Here is a 21,534-nt window from a genome sequence, read left to right as displayed (position 1 = left end):
AATTTCTAAGCATGTAGGAAAAGGTGAAAAGCTAAGGCAAATGCATGCAGCTGTTGGAGCAGTATGTCCCTCCCTGTGAGAGGAGAGCACAGGCAACAAGTAAGTAGAAGAGAGCCAAGGTAGAGTTTCCAGTGGGCCTGCCGTGGCTGGACATTATCCTAGCTAAGATTAAAAATGCGCATGCTTCAAATTATAAGGATTAGGATAAGCTCGGCACTCAGTGCTCACCTCTCACTGGAAAGTGCTGGGGCAGGAGTAGAGGCTCAGGCTGTTTCCCAGGAGCGTGCATCTCATCTCTACTTTTAAACATGAGTGCCCCTGAAAAGTCACACCCGTTTACTGAGAAATACAACAACATATTTTAAATGGCATGTACTGGGTAAAACATCTGTTTATTCTTGAATATTTTGTGCTGACAATAGTATGTTTTGAGAATAAAGGTAAGTTACTGCTAGAATCCTATTTCTAAAGCCATGAGGACACTCCTGTGCTTCCTTCTTGTTGGTTTGAGATTAAACTCCTGGAATTTGAGGGATAAGCCCAGGGCCCTAAGATGGAGAATACTATGGGGCTAATTGTAGATAGAAGTTTCTTCTTTATAAGAACAGGTCATCAGTGTGATTCAAAAGAACTCAAGTCTCAGAATTAAGACAAAACTCCTGACTCATCACACAAGCAAAAGAAAGGGAGTCTTAGTTTTCAGTCGATTTGACTTCTGTATTTCTCAATTACATCTTCTGATTTGTTTAGAATATTAGTCAATTAATGCTATGTTTAATTTTATCTTAATCTTTAAAATATTGGTAACTTTTATTGTTGTGTCTATCAAGTATTATTTTATGCAATAATTGTAAACTGCCAGACAGCTTTTTCTGTAGCCCCTTTAATAAGCAGAGCCTTATTAATAATAACTTTGACATTTAATTTTAATATTCTCAAAATAATTAGACTTTTGGGGAAGCAAGAGCAGAATAAATTGTCTACATAATTAGGAAATTGAATAAAAATAATTATTACCAAATGTAAAGAACCAGAGGATAGTAAAGCCATGATTCACCCACAGAGAGTTTAAAAAGAAACAATTAATTCAAAAATATGATAGTTTGATTCAAGTGATTCATTGCCTAACTTTAAAGTTTTGTCTGAGTAGCATTCCGACAATTCGTGAATCATTAGCTTTTTAAAATAGTTATCAGTAAACTGTGGTGCAGAAAATATAAAATGAAGACAAATTTCTTTCAAGAACTTTAAAGAAATGAAAACCTGTAAATGTCATTTTGGGGGGAAACTATAAGAGAAAAAGGCTGCTCAAAGATTCCTGCAAACTGAGGCCATGAGGAATTTATCATTTAGCGTGGGTGCCCTTACAAACCAGCTTCAAATGGAGAGGTGGCAGGGCTTACCACAGAGTTTTCCCCAGACATTAACTGTTGGCTACATCTGTTTTTTTTTTTTTTTTCTTTTTTTATTATTAAGTGTAGCATGAATCTTAAATGAAAACAAACCTGGTGCCAGGTATTGGGATGAATGCTGGAAGATCAGAGAAGCAGAACAAGCCACGGCCACCTCACCTCGCCATTTCCTCAGCTGGATCCCGTTTCCTCAAACTGGAAACCTCTAAGTCCTCATCCAAATAGATCTCTGCTGATCTGCTGCTCAAAAGCCTAAAAGCTTAACCAGCTCTAGTTCCTGGTTTTCATGCCTTATATACCTTTCTGCTTTCTGACATCACTTCCTGGGATCAAAGGCGTGAGTCACCATGCCTGGCTGTTTCCAGTGTGGCTTTGAACTCACAGAGATCCAGATGGATCTCTGCATTAGGAATGCTAGGATTAATGCTGTGCACTATCACTGCCTAACCTCTACGTTTAATATTATGGCTGTTCTGTTCTCTCACCCCCAGATAAGTTTATTAGGGTGCACAATATTTTGGGTAGCACAATATCACCAAAATTAAGAAATTTTCTATTCATTTTACATACCAACCACAGATCCCCCCTCCTCCCTCTTCCCGCCCCCCAGCCTTCTCCCCCAACCCACCCCCCATTTCCACCTCCCCCAAGTCAAGGTCTCCCATGGGGAGTCAGCATAGCCTGGCACAGTCACCTGAGGCAGATCCAAGCCCCTCCCCACTGCACAAAGGCTGTACAAGGTGTCACAACCTAGGCACTGGGTTCCTAAAAGCCTGCCCAGGCACCAGGGATAGATCCTGATCCCACTGCCTCGGGGTCCCCCAAACAGTTCAAGCTAAACATCTTTAATCTACACTCTCTTGCTTTGCCACCTGGGCAGAAACACCTGTGCAGCTTTGGGGCTTTGGGACATTTCAGTTTCAGGACAAAGACAAAGACCATAGCCAGCTGAAATTCCTGGGTCCTCCAGTAAAGGGGTTTACGCTTCTCCAGAACATGAATATGTGGAGGCTTGCCTCCATTCCACTAGTCAGATTAGGTTACTGAATCAAAGCCAAAGTCAAATAGACTGGGGTCAAATGCCTGTGAGCGCATGTGCCCCCCCCACACACACACATGGGGGGGGGTTAGGGCAGGGGGGGGAGAGGCAGGGGGAGGGGCAGAAGGAGGAAGGGAGGGACCGAGAACACTGTGGGTAACTGAAGAGGATGGCTTGAAGATCAATCAATCCATGGCTTTGTTTCCACGCTGTCAAGAGGACTCATCCCACCAGCTGCAAGACCTCTACATGTCTTCTTTCGAGCTTCAGAATACTTGATTTCTTGTTTGTATGGCATTGATTACTTCACTGGGAGTACAACAAAGTAACCCACTGTGCTGTCTTAAAAAACTAGGCATTAATTTCACATTATATCACTCTCCTTGTGCGCAAAAAATAAAATAAAAAAATAGATTAAAATAAAGAAAATAACTAATAAAGTTTAATTGTAAATATTTCCTCTGTAAAAGTGTATGGAAGTTCTGAATCTGGAAAATAACAGTACAGCTCTGTTCAGTTCCAAAAGGAATAAATAAAACATGATAAAAAAAAAAAGTTTGGTCATACAACATAGTTTACATAATTACAGAGAAAAGCAACAGCTAAAATGTGTTATTTAATGCAGCAGAAAAATGTGTAAGTCTGTCTAGGATTCTAGGAGCCATTTCAACTGTTAAAGGAGCATAGGAAAGAAAAAAGAATTTTGCACATTAATAAGTGTGTTGTTCTGAGCACAATGGTGTCCCTGCTGTTTTATTTGCTAAAGGGCAGAGAACCATTATTAAGTAGGAGCCCAAAATCACTGTGCAGACTAAATGGAGCATATTACTGTGAGTAAATATTTGAGAACATTACATTTAATATTAGCTGCTATTGAACCCGAACAAACTTCAGTACAGTACATCTGACCACTGTTAGTTTTGGGGTTTTCATTCTCTCATCTGACAGCCTAGGGAGAAAATGGAAGGCAGGGGATCATTGAGAATGCCTTCATGCAAGCTAAGGACCTATTGCCTAATATCCATCCACACATGAACTGATTATACTCATCATTTTCATTAAACACCTGCTTTTTCAATATCTCACATATACTAAAGGCTAAGAGGAAATGTCATTGAAGAAAGAACAAAAAACTAGACACATTAATCAAAACATGTTTTGAATAAATATTAAGTTTGCAATGTTGTTCCTTTAGAATGTGCTTATATGTAGAGTTATTTCTAAGTGTGTAAGCAGTTCCATATGATGCTTAGTAAGTATACAAATGAAGTGGATGGGCACCATGTGATCCAAGCACCTCCAAAATATGAGTAAATCTGACTCTAAAAGATGAAAACCAGACAGGCTCCTAAGAAGAGATTCATTGGTTGTAGGAGATGAAAATGAAAATTGTGATATAGAAACAGTAGTTATAACTATGAGGGCTAGAAAAGTGTTTGTAAAAGAACACAGAGCAAATATGAACAGAAGAAATAGATTCTAGAAAAGGACTACAGAAACTGTTTGGGAAACATCATCCTTCAGACCCACCAAGGCTACTATATAATTCTCTTTTCAACAAACTTCTAAAAATTCCATCTTTTACAACCGAAATATTCCAACTAATGCACATATTTTCTGTATTGATTCTTTTTAACATTAAGAATGTAAAAAACTGAACTGTTGGGTATATAATATTGTATATTACATTTAAATTTATATTGTTAAATGTATATTACATCATTAAATTTAGGCAAATATGCCATCATCAGAGATGCTTCCTTCGGCAGCAGGTGGGAACAAATACAAGACCCACTACCAGACACTATGCAGAGAGTGAGATACCTTGGAACACTCAGCCCTAAAAGGGATGTGTCCATCAAATTACTCTTCCTCAGAGTTCAAGGAAACTCATGGAAGTGAAGATGGAAATACTATAAAAGCCAAAAGGAATGGAAGACACACACACACAAAAAAACAAGGCCCTCAAAATCAGCATGAACAAAATTCATATGAGCTCACAGAGATTGAAGCAGCATTCACAGGGCCTACATCAGTCTGCACTAGATGGGATCCTAGAACTAAAAGGGACATATACACATGCCGCCATCTTTAATTCAAAATTATCTCTAATTGATAAACACTTGCAAATGAAAATTTAGTTTTCTCCAAAGGAAAGTAGAGAAACAAATTACTCTTGAGGGTGGGCTGCAAGCCCAGCAGTAGATAGCCAACAGAAAACGAACTCAATGGCACCTTTAGAGGTTCCATGTCTCACAATATTGTAGCAGAGCTTTTCCATTTTTTTTTCTTTTTCCCTATTATTGTTATTTATTTTATTACCTACCTATCTATCTATCTACCTATCTATCTATCTATATCTATATATCTATATCTTTCACCCTACAGGTCCTTTGGCTATATATTTTGGCTTTCAATTTAGTGTTATTATGGGATTCCTGAATGTGCAATTGAGTGGGAGTCTGATTCTTGTGCCTTCTCTTGGGCCCTTTTTTTTGTATGTGTTTGTTTTATCCAACTAATGCATTAGTTTTTGTTTTATCTTATTTTTTATATTTTATTTTATTGCTATCCTTTAGAAACCTATTTGTTTTCTCATGAGAGATAGAAGTGAGATGGATCCAGAAGAGAAGGAAGGTATTGAGGAACTTGGAAGAGTAGCAGTAGCAGAAACCATAATCATGATATATTATATGAGGAAATAAATCTATTTTCAGTAAGAGAAAAAAAGAAAAAATTAAACATACATTAAAAAAAGCAAAGAATCATTATATAAGCCATATTTGGTGTGATGGTGATTCTTAGTTGTTAACTTGACCACATCCAGAATCAACTAAATTCCCAAGCAGCCCTATTAGATATTATCCTTGATTGGATTATTTGAGGTGTGAAGACCCACCTCAAATCTGGGCAGCACTTTCTCATGGTATCCTATATTAAATACATGGAAGAAAGCATATTTTGCTTTTCTCCTGCTTACCCTTGCTCTCATTGGCAAGTTCATAAACCTGTTGCTAAGGCCAACTCTTGGACTTCCTGTCAGAAGGCAGACATCATTGGGCTAGCAGGACCACAGCCTGCAACGCACTCTAATAAATCCCATATGTATGTTCATAATATCGGTTATGTTCCTCTAGAAATCCCTGACTAACACATTTAGTAATCACATAGTTTTAGTATTGGTTATGTATATATGTGTACTGAAATCACTTTATACTTTATGGAAAAAATAATTACTATGAAACAGAATTCTCAACATGGAAGAAACTTTCAATAGATGAAAATTGGTAAAATTATAGAAATATTGTGTAATTCTTTATTAGAATGAACTAAAGGTGAGGTGTGTGTATGTCTCTGTGTGTGTCCAAGTTTTTTTTCCCAAAAGATGATGAATTAAGAGCGAGAAAATAATTGAGTGAAAAATATTTAGGAGATACCTTAAGCAATTCAATGAGCTCTATTTGAAATCTTCAAATAAAAAGAGTATTTGAGATATTTTGGTCTGACTAAATGACTAATGATACTAAGAGTTAACACAACTTATTCTTAGTGTGACACTAATACTATTACTACTTTGTGGTAATGCTCATTAAGTATTTACAGATACTACAGTAAATGCTACAGTGTTGAGATATTTCCAAGCTGAGAGTTCATTAGCCATGGAATGGTTAATTGTTATAAGTGAGTGAAACATTTGTTTTATTATTATATTAATATTTCTAGCTTTTGCCTGTGTATCAAGATTTTTATGATAAAAGTTTTATTTTTGCTTGCCTTTAGGATATTTATTAAAGTCATTTGCCTACAAGTAACACAAATGAATCAAAGTTAAGTTTTTAAAAAGTAGTGTTTGTGAATGAGGTAGCACCAAACCAATTATAAATATCCACACTCATCAACAAAAGAATAATAAATTAACACAAAAAGCAAGGATAGAAAAATACGTGCATATTTTATATCCTAATCTTCAGTAGGTCATTCATTCCATAAGCAAATCAATAGGAAATATATCAGGAACTAGGCATCACACTAAGTTATATACTCATGTCTAAAACATGGACCCAGATATTCTAAAAGTGAAATTTCTGTGTTGGGCCTAGTTTTAGATTCACATACCTCATCTACAGCCCCACTCTGATATATCTCATAAAATAGGCCTGTGAAGTGTCAGTGAAATTACTATACAGTGTATAAATGCTTTCTAGATGATTTAATATCAACAGAGAAATGAATTAATGATTAAAAATAAATATCTTCTTATGTTCTTGTATAAATAATGCAATATGAGTCAGGATTCCAGGTGTAAAATATATTATTACCTTGCTAAATCAGAACACGACTTTCTACATGTTTTTCTAAATTTAGAAAACAAATAATATAGCTGGTTATATGTTAGATTTATTTTTAGTTTTCTGAGGATTTTACACTCTGATTTCCAGAGTGGATACACCAACTTGCATTCCCATTAGCAGTGACGGTTCTGCTCCTTTCCATATAACCTTGGCCGAATTTGTTTTCAGTTGTTAGGTTGATCTTAGCTATTCTAAGTGGAGTGAGATTAAATCTAAGAGTTGACATAATTTGTATTTCTTTAACTGCTGAGGAATACAAACACTTTTGCGTGCTTTATTATCCATTTTTATTTATTTTACTGAGAACTCTGTTTTGATCCCTAGCCATTTTTAATTGAGTGAGCTATTTTAATTGAGTCACTTTTTTTTTTTTTTTTTTTTTTTTTTTTAGTTCTTGTGTATTTTGGATAGCAGTCCTCTGTCAAATATATAACTAGGAAGGATATTTTCTCATTCTATAGATTTCACTTTCACTCAATAGATTATTTAGTTGTACATAAGCTTTTCTATTTTTGTGAGTTTACACTTGCCTACTATTGTCATGAATTAATGGGCGAATGGAGTCCTATTCACCTAAATTTTGTAGGTACTTTGTAGTTATTCATCTGGAAGTATTAGTGTTTTGGGTTTCAAGTTGAGATGTTTGATCCATTTGGGTCACATTTTTCTGTAAAATGATAGATAAGGGTCTAACTTGATTCTTTTACCTATGACCATCCAGTTTTCCAAGCACCATTTACTGAAGTTGTTGTCTTTTCTTCAGTATGTTTTCTTTTAATTTTTTGTCTTTCACAAATATTCGATGGCCATAATTATGAGTATCTTTCTTTGTGTCTTCTATTTTATTCTTCCTCACCTAAAAAAAGGAAAATTCCTTGCCCTCCATTTAAAATGAGATTTCTATTGGTATTTAAATAAAACAAAGGTATGTACATATCTAAATTAATATATTTAAAAGGATACGCCAATGTTTTAAAGAAAATAGAATGATACAAATGGTTCTCAGAGGTTATTCTAAAAAGCTTGAGCATTCAAAATAAATCATTAAGCCCTCACTTTCTGTCAGATGCTGCAATGTGATATAATTATACAACTTCGCTTGGAATCAGAGGGGAAGTAGAGGACACTGTCCCAGAAGCAGCTACCTTCTGCTTCTGTTTGGACTGCTCCATGACAAGTCAATTTAGTTACTGAATCAGCAGTTTTGGGAGTTTTTCTTCAGTTATTTTTGACACCTGAATATTTCATGGGTCCTCTTCTGCTTATTTTTGTCACTGTCACAAAGATGTAAGGTAGTAGACAGGTTATATATGTATGTGTTTGTATCTATGTTTCCTAAGCTTAGCTTCATCTAGATTGCTTCTATTTCTGATTCAATTCACCAAAAGTCACTCTTCTGGAGGTAGGAAATGCCTCCTGTCTTCAATGATTGTGGAAGTGGCTATAATCATAGCATCATTCTATAAATGTGCTCTGAGTATAGAGGGCAATTTTTTCCACCACCCTGACTTCTGGGAGAAATGAAGTGGGCATGAGCATTTGTAAGGGAAGGAGACAAGGACCTTGCCAACAATGAGAGCTACTGAAGGTCTCTAGGGAGTCATTGGCTTCTGCCCTGCACTGAAACTATCAGGGGCTTTGCCCAGCTTGCATTATTCTCTGAGATGATGACAAGAAGCTGTGCCAGAAGGACTCTGTATTCAGAAAGCAGTGCATGCAGTTAGCTAAATATAACATAAGATGAAATTAAACAAGCGGCAGAGAAGGAAAGAACATGAAAAGTGAACGATCAGATCTGAGTGCTAGAGGGAAAGGCTGAGTTTTATTATGGATACATTCAGGAAGACAATTACATTTGTCCTAGATTTGGGAGAATCTAACAGATTTACCTACACAGAGGGGGTGGCTGGCTGTAGAATCATGGTCTAGAAATCCTCAGTGATCCTGTCCTACTTCATATTTTTTATACAAGTTCTTTGTGAGCAATAGTACGAATTCAAAGAATGTTAGTATCTATGGTGATCACAACCAAAATTTCTGCATCAACTGCAATGACTTAAGCTGTGAGCAGTAAAACAAAAACAAAAACAAAAAAACTTTGTTTAAGGAACTCATATTTCTCTCTCACACAAGGTACTCAAAGGTAGCAGGTATCTGGATTCAGGGAATCCTATCCATTTTCTCTGTCAAGATTAGTGTCTTGTTTACCTAAGTAATATAAGTCATTTCATCTATACACACACACACCAAACACACACACACACACACACACACACACACACACACACAGAAGTACTAATAGAGAAAGAAAACACCATAAACTATCAGTATTTTAGAACTGATTTCAGTCTAGATATTGTGTCTCATGTGGAAAGATTGACCTCAAGATGATCCTTATGTGGGTGGCTATCTGAAAGAAAAAACGTTCCCAAGGAGAAGGGTTACTTTCTGCCATGAGCCCTAGTTCTGTATCTGGACTTTAGTCTAAAGCCTTCGATGCAACCAAGTCATTGACCCCATCTGCCTTTAGTGATGTTGCCTAGCCACTCTGCTGCTGTTCCTCAAATGTGTTCCTTGACCTCTACTACATGATTCTTCTTTCACCTCTTGCATTTCTCTTTCCTTGAATACCTTCAGATCTTCTCACCCAGAGGCTTTTTCAAATGAGGGTTTTAAAATAACAGCTACACATTTCCTGTCCTTTCTCTTTAGAATACTATCCAGCCATACAGTGCTATATTCATTTACTTATCTATGATTTTCATGTCACTACTCTATTATTATGTCAACCACAGCAGGAATTTTGCCTAGGATAGAGGTGGTTCATGGTGAAGTACTCATTATTATGACTTTCTTAACTAAATATATGATTAGATTCTGGTCTTCATCACAAAAACACATTCTGTTTTTAAGGCAGATAACCAAACCCTATGAATCAGTGCCCTTGTGAATAACCTTCTTCCCTACTAATGCATTTCATGTGCTGAGTTTATTTTCTCTATAATACATTCCCCATTTATGCCAGCAGAACCATGCTGAATACTCAGTCATTCTCAAGCACATTTTGTATCTCAATCTTGCCAGTTCTACCCACAATATTATCCACATCTTTCCACTTTTTTCTATACCCATTGCCCTTATGTCTATTAAGACTCTAACCATCCCAGTGCTGCAATAGCTTTTCCCTATCCAAAAATATTTAATCAGTTTAGATGATCTTAGCCAGGCTTATTTATTCTAGTCTATCATGCCTCCAGCCCATTTTCCCATTTTTATATCTATGAAGGCAAACACTCTCTAAAGAAACTAACATCGAGCCTCTTTGTTCATTATCTGTGCTACATAAAAGATATGAAAAATCCCTAAACATTTCAGTTTTCATGAATATGTTAATATGTGCTTCTTTGAAATACACAACCATGAATGATGTTAGGGACTTACTCCTTGAGTTCATCAAATAATCAAATATTATATATATATACATATATATATTGTGTATACATATATATATACACATATGTATACATATATACATATATACATAGATATAGATATATTTGGGTTTTTTCAAGACAGGGTTTCTCTGTTTATTCTTGGAGCCTGCCTGGAACTCACAGAGATCTATCTGCCTGTTTCCTGAGTGCTGGGGTTACAAGCAGGCATCACAACTGCCTCACTATTTCTCTTTTCTTGTAATGTTGGACTCCCAATAAGTTCTCCTCACTCTGCAATAAGATTTTATTTATTTATTTATTTATTTATTTTAGTCTTCAATGTCTTTCTTATATCTATGAATTTGAAACATCATATCAACTCTAGCCTACATTTTTTTGTCTCAATTAATTCACATTGCCCCTTCCTCAATCAGTCTTCTTAGCATGTTCAGAGTCCCCAGCTCATTCTCCCTGACTGTTAAGTGTTTCAACTACAGGTAACAGAAAACAGCACAGTATAGTTTATGAAAGACAGCAGATGTCTCATGTAAATGAGATTTGCACAGATAGGTAAAGATGAAGAAAATGTCAAATCTCTCCCACTTTGCCAGTCTCCCTGTCTTTCTCTATCTTTGTCTCTGTCTGGCTATCTCTCATGCTCTGCTCTCTCACTCCCTTTATGCTCTCGCTCTATCCTTTTTTCCTCTCTCCCTCTTCAACACCCAGCTAAGCTTCTTCCACAAGCCTTATAAGTGAATCACCACAATAATGGACTCCTATAGTATCTACAAAGAGCCCTATTCTAAACAGAGAACTGGGTTTGAAAGAGTTCTAGCTTAAGAAGTTGGGTTAGTAAAGGATAAAAAACTTTGTTTTCTTTTGCACAGATTTGGAGGGGTGTTTTTTTTTTTCTTTTTATGTTGTTTGAAAGGTGGTCTTATGATGATTTTATTTTTAGCTCAGGTATGAAACAGTGAGTCACACATAATAGGCACTACTTTGTGTCTACGTGGTTTAAGTAGAGTTTTGAATTGTTCAACGTTTTTCATGTTATTCTTATACACCCTTAGTCATTTGTTTATTAGAACAAACGTGAAAGAAAACTGGTATTGATATGCTCATTTTGCCAACTGGAGGTACAGAAGTGTCTTTTTCACACATCAAATGTAGTCATCTTTAAAACATGAATTCCAATTACACTTTCAGTTTTAAATTACAAACACCATGATGCTACCCTATGATTAATCACAGTGATTGACATTTCCACTTAAAAATAGCCTGGACTGGGAGGGTGAGAAAAACTTGGTTTGGGTACCTACTCTGAGATTTTTCTAATGTGAACGTCTAACTTCAGCATCCTCATCTGTACAGCGAGTGCAGTATTGACATGGAGCTAAAATTTGAGGAATTGTAAGAGATAAACAAGCTCATTTGACATTTCCTCACACAGGGATGGCTTTCCTGCAAAGCTTTCTGCTAGCAAGTAAGTCAGCACCAACACAGCTGCGGGCCAACATGGCGAGATCTGCAAACACTATTGTGTCTGATGATGACTGCTAGATCCACACTGCTTGCCAAGACACATCATCATAGCATTTCTTCCAGCAAAAGCAAAGCTGTTTCTGCCTCTATTTAACTATAGCTAAACATGACTGTGTACCCTTTGGAAATACTCTTTCTTCTGCTGGTAACCTTCCTCAACTCTATGCCTTGCCGCACACTCTATGTTAACTGTATCTCAAAAAAAAAAAAAAAAATGGAACAATGTTAAATTGTTGTAAAACAACTGCCTATTACCATAATTTCAATTGGTGGGAGATTTTGTCAACATTAACTTCTTTTAACTTTCTTAAATTCGGTGTTGAGTATAATCCATGCATATGCTGTTGTTTATGTCTGGAGCATTGTCTACCTTGATCTTCAGATGAAATATTCTACAATAATCCATAGAAATGCTTTCCTGATCATGTTGGGACAGCTTTTTCTCACCCCTTTCACATATACTGTTTCAATTTTCTTGATCCCAATTATACCATCCAATTTCTTATTACTATGTTCATTTATAATCTGTCTTTGGCAATCACACTACACTTTAGACTGAGAAACTGAGACACCACATGTTTTAGATGGTGGCACATAAAACATTATCAGTGCCTTTTGTTTGTTGAACTTAATTGGCTCTAAAATGGTTATCCCTCATTTCACATTACATTCATCATTATAGAATAATCATAGCCATTACTACTAACTATATGAAGTATTTAGTCAAAAAGCAGAATGTTATCTAGTAAAGGCAAGGATGCTTCATATTTCTGATCAGTATATGGGAAATTATATGACCAGTGTGCTACTTTGCATGAATATTCTTTTTTAAAAAAATCTCTTACATCTGTTAAAAATGAGCAGTGTTGTTAAACAAAAACTCTGGGAATATTCATAAAAATTTATAGCCATCAAGTATTATATTATTTTGATACAATTGCTCTTATTAAATCATATAGGTTATAAATGTGTATGATTTTAATCACTGTTAAAAATGATTAAAAACTATTTATCACCAATATTTTAGACAATGTTACATAAGTGTTACAAACCTGAAGCCATAAACTTTGAGAGTGTTTTCCCCACTCATGTCTGTTTCTGGACCTTGGCTCTGATCTTCTAATTATTTTCACTATGGAAAATTAATAAACACAGAAATACATGGAACATTTCTAAGAATAAAGTTCAGATTAGGGAACTCAAAGAAAGACAACTTTGAGGAGAAAACTAGTAGACCTTTTCTGCATAAGACAGAAACATGGTAAAACACTAAGGTAACAGTCACCTTCTGAGAGCACCCAGAAAGGCTTTACTGAGTGGACCAGTAAGCTCCAAGAAAAAAAAATACCAAACCTGGGTTTGGACTGAAATAACCATTGCATATAAAACCATTAAATGTATATCTTGAATGAACAAATTAGATTATGATAAAAGTAAATTTGAACTGTGTCAGATGCTAATTCTCATTAAGATGCCATATATTTGAGCCAATGTGGAAGATAATTATGAAAAAGTTCTGTCTAACATTATTCTTATGAGCATTAAAAACAATCTTAACTGAGACATACCTAAGTTAGTAAAAAAGGAAAGAAAGTAACAACTCTTATTTTTTCAAATGATTTAATAAAAATATAATTTAATGTTGTCATAACTTTCCTTAATAGTATCTTATAAAACTCATTTATCTTTGAAGTAAATGTTTTATATTTCAGAATCAATTATGTGCCTCAGGAAACCAATAATTAGCACTAGAGTGATTTTTAAAGAACACCAGGAACCTTTATTCATCCCAAGAAATAGAGGAAAAAAGATCAAGAATTATCATTTTCTATACAAACATAAGAAACTAAAGCTAGGTAAAGAGGAGGACACTAAGAGTGACACACATGGATTGCCTGGGAAGGGGAAAGGGTTAAGATCTTCTGAGTAAACTGAGAGGGGGAATAGAGTGGAGGAGAAGGGAGGTAGGAACATGGGTGAGAGATGGGGATGGAGAGCAATGAAATGGTATCTTGACAGAGTGTACCATTAAGAGGATGGGGAAGAAGCTGCAGCGAGGGAAAACCCTAGGAACTCACAAGATTGTACCCAGCTAAGACTCATAACAATAGTGGAGAGGGTGCTTGAACTAGCCTTCCCCTGAGCTTCGATTGGTGTCTATTCTAATTATCATTAAGGATGTCAGAGCCTACATCCAGTAACTGAAGGAAGCAGATGCAGAGGCCCACAGCCAAGCACTTGGCCAAGATCCTGGAGTTCAATCGAAGAGAGGTAGAAAGGGTTGTAAGAGCAAGGAGGGTCAGAATCATGATGGGAAAAACCACAGAAATAGCTGACCCAAGCTAATGGGAGCTCATGGACTCTGGACTGACAGCTGGGAAGCATGCATGGGACCAAACTAGGCCTTCTGAATGTGGGCTAAAGTTGCATGGCTTGATGTGTTTGTGGGTCCCCTGGCAATGGGACCAGGACTTATCCTGGATACACGAACTGGCTTTTTAGATCCCATTCCCTATGGTGCTATGCCTTACTCAGCCTTGATGCAGTGGGGAGGGGCTAGGTCTGTTCCCAACATGGTATGCCAGCCTGTATTGACTACCCAAAGGAGGCTTACTCTCTGTGAGGAGGGGGTGAAGGTGGGTTTGGGGTAGGTGGAGGGAGCGGGAGAAGAGGGAAGGGATACAAGGGTTGGTATGTAAAAGGAAAGAAAAAAATTAATAAAAATTTATATTAAAAAGAAAAGAATAGTTTTTTTTTAAATAAAATGTGTTTTGATTACGGTTTCCCTCCTTAAGCTCACCTCCCCACCTACCCAAATCCACAATTTTTCTTTCTCTCTCTTATTAGAATACAAACAGGTGTCTCTAAACCAACTAACCAGAATAGGACAAAACAAACAATCAAGGGAAAGATAAAAGAGACAAAGGAGAATCTCAAGAAACACGTATAGACTCAGATACTCACACATTTGTACACAGTCAATCCCATAAAAATGGAAACCATAATATACACACATAGAATGGAAAAACAAGACAAAAATAAAAATAACCCCTGCCAAAATTATGAGACACAGAACCTAGAAAATATCATTGAGTTTATCTTGTGTTGGCCATCTACTGCTGCACACAGAGCCTAGCCTTAAGTTTGGTTAATATACCAATTGTTTTTTATTTATGATTCCTTGGGGCTCAGGGAACTCTGCTGAAGAGGAGGTAGAAAGATTGCAAGTTCTAGCAGGGTTAAAAGACACCAAGAGGATGGAAGAACCATGGCCTTGTAAATACAGCAGGGCCAAAGCATTTATGAACTCTTACATATTGTGGCAACATGCACAGGACCTGCACAAGTCTGGGCCAGATGGGGCCCCAGTGCTGAAAGAGGAAGTAGACACAGGCTCACATCCTAAACATAGTCAAATTTTAACCTGCAAAAAATATCCAAACTATGGTATATATTTCCTTCCATGAAGGGAAGTAAGCATGAACTCATGAACTCTAGCTATATAATGTTTTGTATGATAAAAAATGCTTCCTACTGTTATTTACAGTTATGACTTCTTTCTACTCATTCTATAAAAATAGCATACTGAAAGAGATATATTACCATCTTATGTATATTTTTTAATTTTATAAAAGGCAATAAAATAATTTAATTTAGTTATATTCTTAGAAGTAAAGGTTTTCAAAATAATACAACTACCTTCCAGGTACATGATATAATAGCCCTTAAATTTGCAGTTTAGTGAGAAAGAATATGAACGTTTAAGACAAGTGAAAACTTGTATATTCAATCTAAATTTGGTTTTCAAATTAAATATCCTACAGAAAAGCCAACTCATTTGATGAATACATGAAAGTTCACAAGGGATACAAAATAAATACAAATACCACTGAAAATGTGTATTTCAAATACTTAACTCTTAATTTCCAATATTCAATCCTGACTGTATAAATAACTTGGAAATCATCACACACATATTCACAACAGGAAAAACATGAACATAGCTCTTAGGAGTGAGGTCATATGACAACCCATTGCCACAAAAGAGAGAGACAAAGAAGTCAACACAGAAAGTCACATTTATCTAGAGTAAAAGGAATGTCGTGATAATAAAGACCATGGCAGAAACTGCAGATAATAAACCATCATTGGAGACACTATGTGTGAAAGCATGGAAGATCCAACCTAAAATATTCTCCATGCTTGAACACTCCAAACATGAGACTTTTAACAAGTTCTGACAGTAAAGAAGGACACAAGAAGAAACAGAGAACAACAGCAAATTTAAACAAAATTAAAGAATGCGTGTGCTTCCAGCAAAGAAAAGAAACAAAAACTTATTCTGGAGTGAGCAAATTCTTCTGAACTGAGCACTTACATGAAGGCCATATCCTTGAATTTGAGGTTCATTTACAGTCTGAACCCAACAGAGAGCTTCAACACATTTCCTATGTCTCCATTTCCCTGTAACTTACTTTCACGTCCCAGTGTTCCTGTACAATATGAAGAACACAGCAGAAAAAAATTAACACTTGTCAACATTTAGTTAAGAGTGGACTAGTCACCGGGGTAGGCCAACTTGGCACCCTCTTCCACCACTGCTAGTAGTCTAAGCTGGGGTCATACCTGTGGTTTCCTGGGAACTTCCCTCTCTGACTTTCCATGGGAGGCCATACCTTTTCAGAAGAGGGGATGTGGGTGGACTGGGGGAAAGACTGGAGCGGGGAAGCGGGAAGAGGGAGGAAGGGGGATCTGTCATTGGCATGTGGAATAAATTAAAAAGTTCTTAATTTAAAAAAGTTTAGGAAGAAATAAAACCAAAAAAATGGATTGGTATCTTAAAAAACTGAAGAAAAGTTAAATAAATGAAAGTAGAGACAGTAAAGAGAATATTTGGGTTTAAATAAAAGGCAACTAATGAATTAATGAAATGCTAATCTGTGACTTGTACAGCCATGACAAGCAGTAAATACAGTATAACACTTAAGCAATAAGCACAAAACCTCACAGTAAGACATATTTATACCTATTCTTTTTTGACTATTAAAGTATGTACAGTTTTGAACTAAGAACTTCAAGAAGTATGGGCATTTAGTGGCAGGTCTCTTATATAACAGGTATAAAACAAGGCCTGAGGTTCAAAACCTACCATCAAGAAATGAAATTTACAAGGAAAGTTGAAAGACAAAGTGAGATATAAAACATAAGCTCAGGCAATACTTAGAGATTTTTTAAATTCTCAGATATGAAACTTAATATAACCATGCTGAGTCTTTAGTAGAGCAAGTGGACAAAATATAACAACAGATGAGCAACAAAATCAGATATAGAACACTAAGAAAGAAAAGACAAAGATACAAAAATCTTAAATCTGATTCCAAGCAGCACAAACAGCAGTGTGCTTGGAACATAAGATGCTGTAAGAGATGAGAAAAGTATTTTGGATCAATATATTTTGGATCAATTCATAACGTGAAAAAAAGAACCTGACAAGTACAAAATAAAAGAGTCAGTATTTTTAGGATAGTTACTAAAGGGAGTCCCTTCACTCAATCGGTAGTATTCCTAGTGAGTAGAGTGATTATGAAAAGCATTACAGAAGCATCTCAAAGCTTGAATGTGACACAACCATGTGATCCAGCACTCCCACTACTGAGTTGCAGAAGTAACAACGCAAATATATTGCAAAAGTATCTGTGCTTCCTTGCATATTACTGCATCATTTATTATAGCCAACATTGAAAAAAAAAGTGATCATGAGTGTAAGAACGCAAAAAGAAAATGTGATATGTATAATAACAGAATATTATTCTCCCATCAGAAGAGCAAAATCATGTTATTTGTGACACTATAGTTGAACTCGGGGACCACTATGTTAAGTAACATAAGCCAGTGCCTCAGTTATGTTTTTATTGTATACTATCATTCATATGTCAAATCTAAAACATTTACATCATAGAAACAGAAAGTGGAATGAAGGTTGACAAGAGTATTGGAGGGAAAGTGATGGACAGGCATAGAAAGGAATTGGTCTCCTCCCAAAGAGTTCAAGCTGATCAACTGTCTCACTTATCCAGAGGGCCTGATCCAGTTGGGGGCTCCTCAGCTATTGGTTCATAGTTCATGTGTTTCCATTTGTTTGGCTATTTGTCCCTGTGCTTTTTCCAATCTTGGTCTCAACAATTCTCGCTCATACCAAAACCTCCTCTTTCTTGCCAATTGGATTCCTGGAGCTCCACCTGGGGCCTGGCCATGGCTCTCTGCATCTGCTTCCCTCAGTCATTGGATGAGATTTCTAGCACAACAATTTGGGTGTTTGGCCATCCTATCACCAGAGTAGGTCAGTTCAGGCTTTCTCTCAACTATTGCCAGTTGTCTTTGACCGGGACCAGTCCTCAGTGCATGAGCTGGCTGTGTGCAACCTGGGACTTATGCAGGGACACTTTGCTCAGCCTGGGAGGAGGGAACTGGACCTGCCTGGACTTAATCTACAAGGTTGAACTCAATCCCCAGGAGAGTCTTTGCCCTGGAGGAGATGGGAATGGAGGGTGGGCTGGGGGGGAAGGTGGGTGAGGGGGAAGGGGAAGGGAGTTGCAGGAGGAGGGAGGACAAGGGAATCTGTGTCTAATATGTAAAATTAAATTATAAAATAAAAAAGAAAGGAATTGGTCATATATGTATATGTATATATATACATATATATATGTATATATATATATATGGTGTTACTGTGAGAGATAATATTTTTAATATACCCAGAATAAGAAGGCATAACAAAACAGAATGTAGATGCATGATTGCCTTGGAGAGAAAGGATAGTGATCGTGTCAGCTCCATAGCTTTGTGAAAAGACTAAATACCACTGGATTGTGAATTATAAATGGGTATAATATTTGTGTTGTGGTGGCTATTACTGGTTGTCAACTTCACTACATCTGTAAGGAACTACAATCTATAAATTGAGGGCACACCTGTGAGAGATTATTTTTGCTTGGTTTGGAGTAGGTGAGTCATCTTCTGGTCTGGACATTTGCAATAGAAATTCACAAATCATTGATCAAGATCTTGAGGTAGAGATCTTTGATTAGTGTATGAAATGAATGAAAAAATTTTCTTAATAAAAAAAATAAATACATACCTTGAGGCAGGAATACACACTTAATCTGGGCCACATCATCTGCTCGAAGTCTATATAAGGACATAGGAGAAGGAAGCATTTCTTCTTGCCTGCTTGCCCTCACATTGCTAGCACACTCATTCCTTTGCTGGTATTGGAGTCACTTTTTTTGGGATTCCAACATATACAGAAGATCAGCTGATACATACAGCCTTGTGTACTGAGAAACTACTGGATTCTTGGACTTTACATTTACAGACAGCCATTGTTGGATTAGATGAATTGCACCCTGTAAGTCATTTCAACAAATCATATATATATATCATATATATATGATATATATGATATATATATACATATATATGCTTTATTTATATGATAGATATATAGATAGATAATAAATAGATGATAGAGATTCATTCTATAAGTCTTGTTACTCTAGAGAACTATATCTAGTACATGCATATAAAGAAAATTCAATCTTAAATCTGTCTGAAAGGAAAAGAAACAGTCATATTCACTTTCTCCTCAAATGACATCCTTTCCTCTTGATTTTTCTTTTCTCAGCTTCTGTGATCTCTTGAATATAAGGTTTAAGAACAATAAAAATAAGTTATCTAGTCAAGAATAAATAACTACAAGTAGCCAACTTGTAGTAAGCCAATTCTTCACCATTTTTCCCCAAGTTTTTTGATGCAATAATATGGCGAAAATTCCATATGCTACAAAGCTTAAAACCCACCTCTCTAAGACATAGGTGCTATTACATTATAGCTTCTTTTTCCTTCTATATCATTAGTTGAGGAAATAATGGTTAGGTCTTCTCAGATGTGGAGTAGAGATATTTGCATAATTTTTACACTGCTGTCTTAGTTCAGACCAGTGTGTAACAATGTTCTTAAGACTGGGAAGCCTTTAAACATTCACAGCACTGGAGACTGGGCAATCTAGGACCAAGGCACCAGCAGACTCAGTGTTTTGGAGGGCCCTGTACTTGGCAAATGCACCTTCTGTTTGTCTTTCTATTGAAGGCACACAAATTCCCTCAAGTCTCTTTGATAAAGTGATGAATCTATTTTACTAGTGCAGAGTCAAGATTAGGAATCATTGTCTCTTTTATTTATGTTTTAAGGCTGTTTTAGCACAGTAAACAATTTGAATGTTTTTTTAGTTCTAGTTCTATTTTTAAAGATAGTTACATTTCTTTTATTCTGAAGTTTTCATAAATGAGGACTGTACCCACATCTACATAGGCCCTGATTCTTCACCATTCAACTCCTCTCTCCCTCTCTCAAATTAATTATCATTTATTTAATTATTCAATTATTACAGTTATATGTACATATATTACACACACACACACACACACACACACACACACACACATCTTTTATGAGCATGTGTTCAGAGCTGACTATTTAGTCAACTAATCTATGTAGGAGTTCATCCCTAGAGGGAAATTAATCTTTTTCTCATTGACCTCCTATATATTTTCATCTAGGGGTGACACTACGTGGAATTTTCTCTGTCCACACTGGCATGTAAACTAGTGCTGTTTTTTAACTCATTTTGCCTCCTGGCATTTTAAGGTCAGGCCCTATTGATGCAGAGACCAAACACTTTGGACAGCAAGCTTCGAGGAATTGAGCTGCAACCGACCTGGAAACCTCCCTGAGGACCAGCTCTCATAGTGACAGAAAGTGCAAGCTTCCAAGGGAAAGCAGCTATTAGTAATCCTAGTCATCTGGAAAACCTATGAACCACATTAATGACTGGACTAGAATGATAAACTAGTACTGCCACTTTCCTAAATTAATATAATTTATAACTGCCTTCTAAATATCTGACCTTATGCACATAGATGAGTGAGTGTAGCTCTCATTCCTTATCAAAGAAGTTTCTTTTTGTACTACATGGAGGCTACAGCCGTGATTCACAATGGCATGAACCACCGAGAACTAATAACTGTGGGATGCTAAACCCCAATGATGTATTTACAGTGCAACTCCTAAGCCTATGGCTTAGGGAAAATCATGGGAGAAACATGCCCCCTTGACACTGAAAAATGCCCATGCACTATCCACAAGTATTTTGTATTAATATTTTCAGTAAAGTGAAAGAAATAAGCTAAACATAAGACAAATGCCAAGTAGGTAATAGAAAGCTTTAGTTCAGATAATCCTAGGAAAGCTATTAAATGATAGTGTTTTACCAATCATATGTTTTTTAACGTTAGTTGAGCACATACTACATTCCAGGTATTGTTCTAGTTGCTAAATTGGGGAGTTAGGAAGTTTTCAACAGAAAACTTTGACATGAGACAAGAAAAGGAGATTAATCTTTATCAGTTATATTCTTGGTTGCTATCAGGTAGGTACTAATATTTTCATTGTCAAAGTTTGTGAAAAATACTTCTAATATATTATTTCATTGATGTAGTAAGTCAACCAAGATGCCTGAATGACTTGTCATAATCATTCCTAAGGAAGCAATGATGGTTACTCTTCTCAAATCAAACAAGCCAGAAGAAAGTTACATCTGTGGTTTATATTTGAAGACACTGTGGGAAACATGGACCAATTAGAGATTAAGAGCAAGTCTGAGAATCTATGAAACACAAAATCAAATTTACACTAAA

The 21,534-nt window shown here is 36.2% G+C and overlaps 1 protein-coding gene across 2 annotated transcripts in view; it reads right to left on the bottom strand.

Annotated features, from left to right (window-relative positions):
* Ccser1 (coiled-coil serine rich protein 1) overlaps positions 1-21,534 on the bottom strand; it is a 1,158,948-nt gene that overhangs the window by 191,136 nt on the left and 946,278 nt on the right. The gene's annotated exons all lie outside the window — the stretch shown is intronic.

This window comes from Peromyscus maniculatus, chromosome 3 (assembly GCF_049852395.1).
Source record: "Peromyscus maniculatus bairdii isolate BWxNUB_F1_BW_parent chromosome 3, HU_Pman_BW_mat_3.1, whole genome shotgun sequence".
Lineage (NCBI taxonomy): Eukaryota > Metazoa > Chordata > Mammalia > Rodentia > Cricetidae > Peromyscus > Peromyscus maniculatus.
Note: the sequence above shows the minus strand (reverse complement) of the source record. Positions and strands in the feature narration are given on the sequence as shown.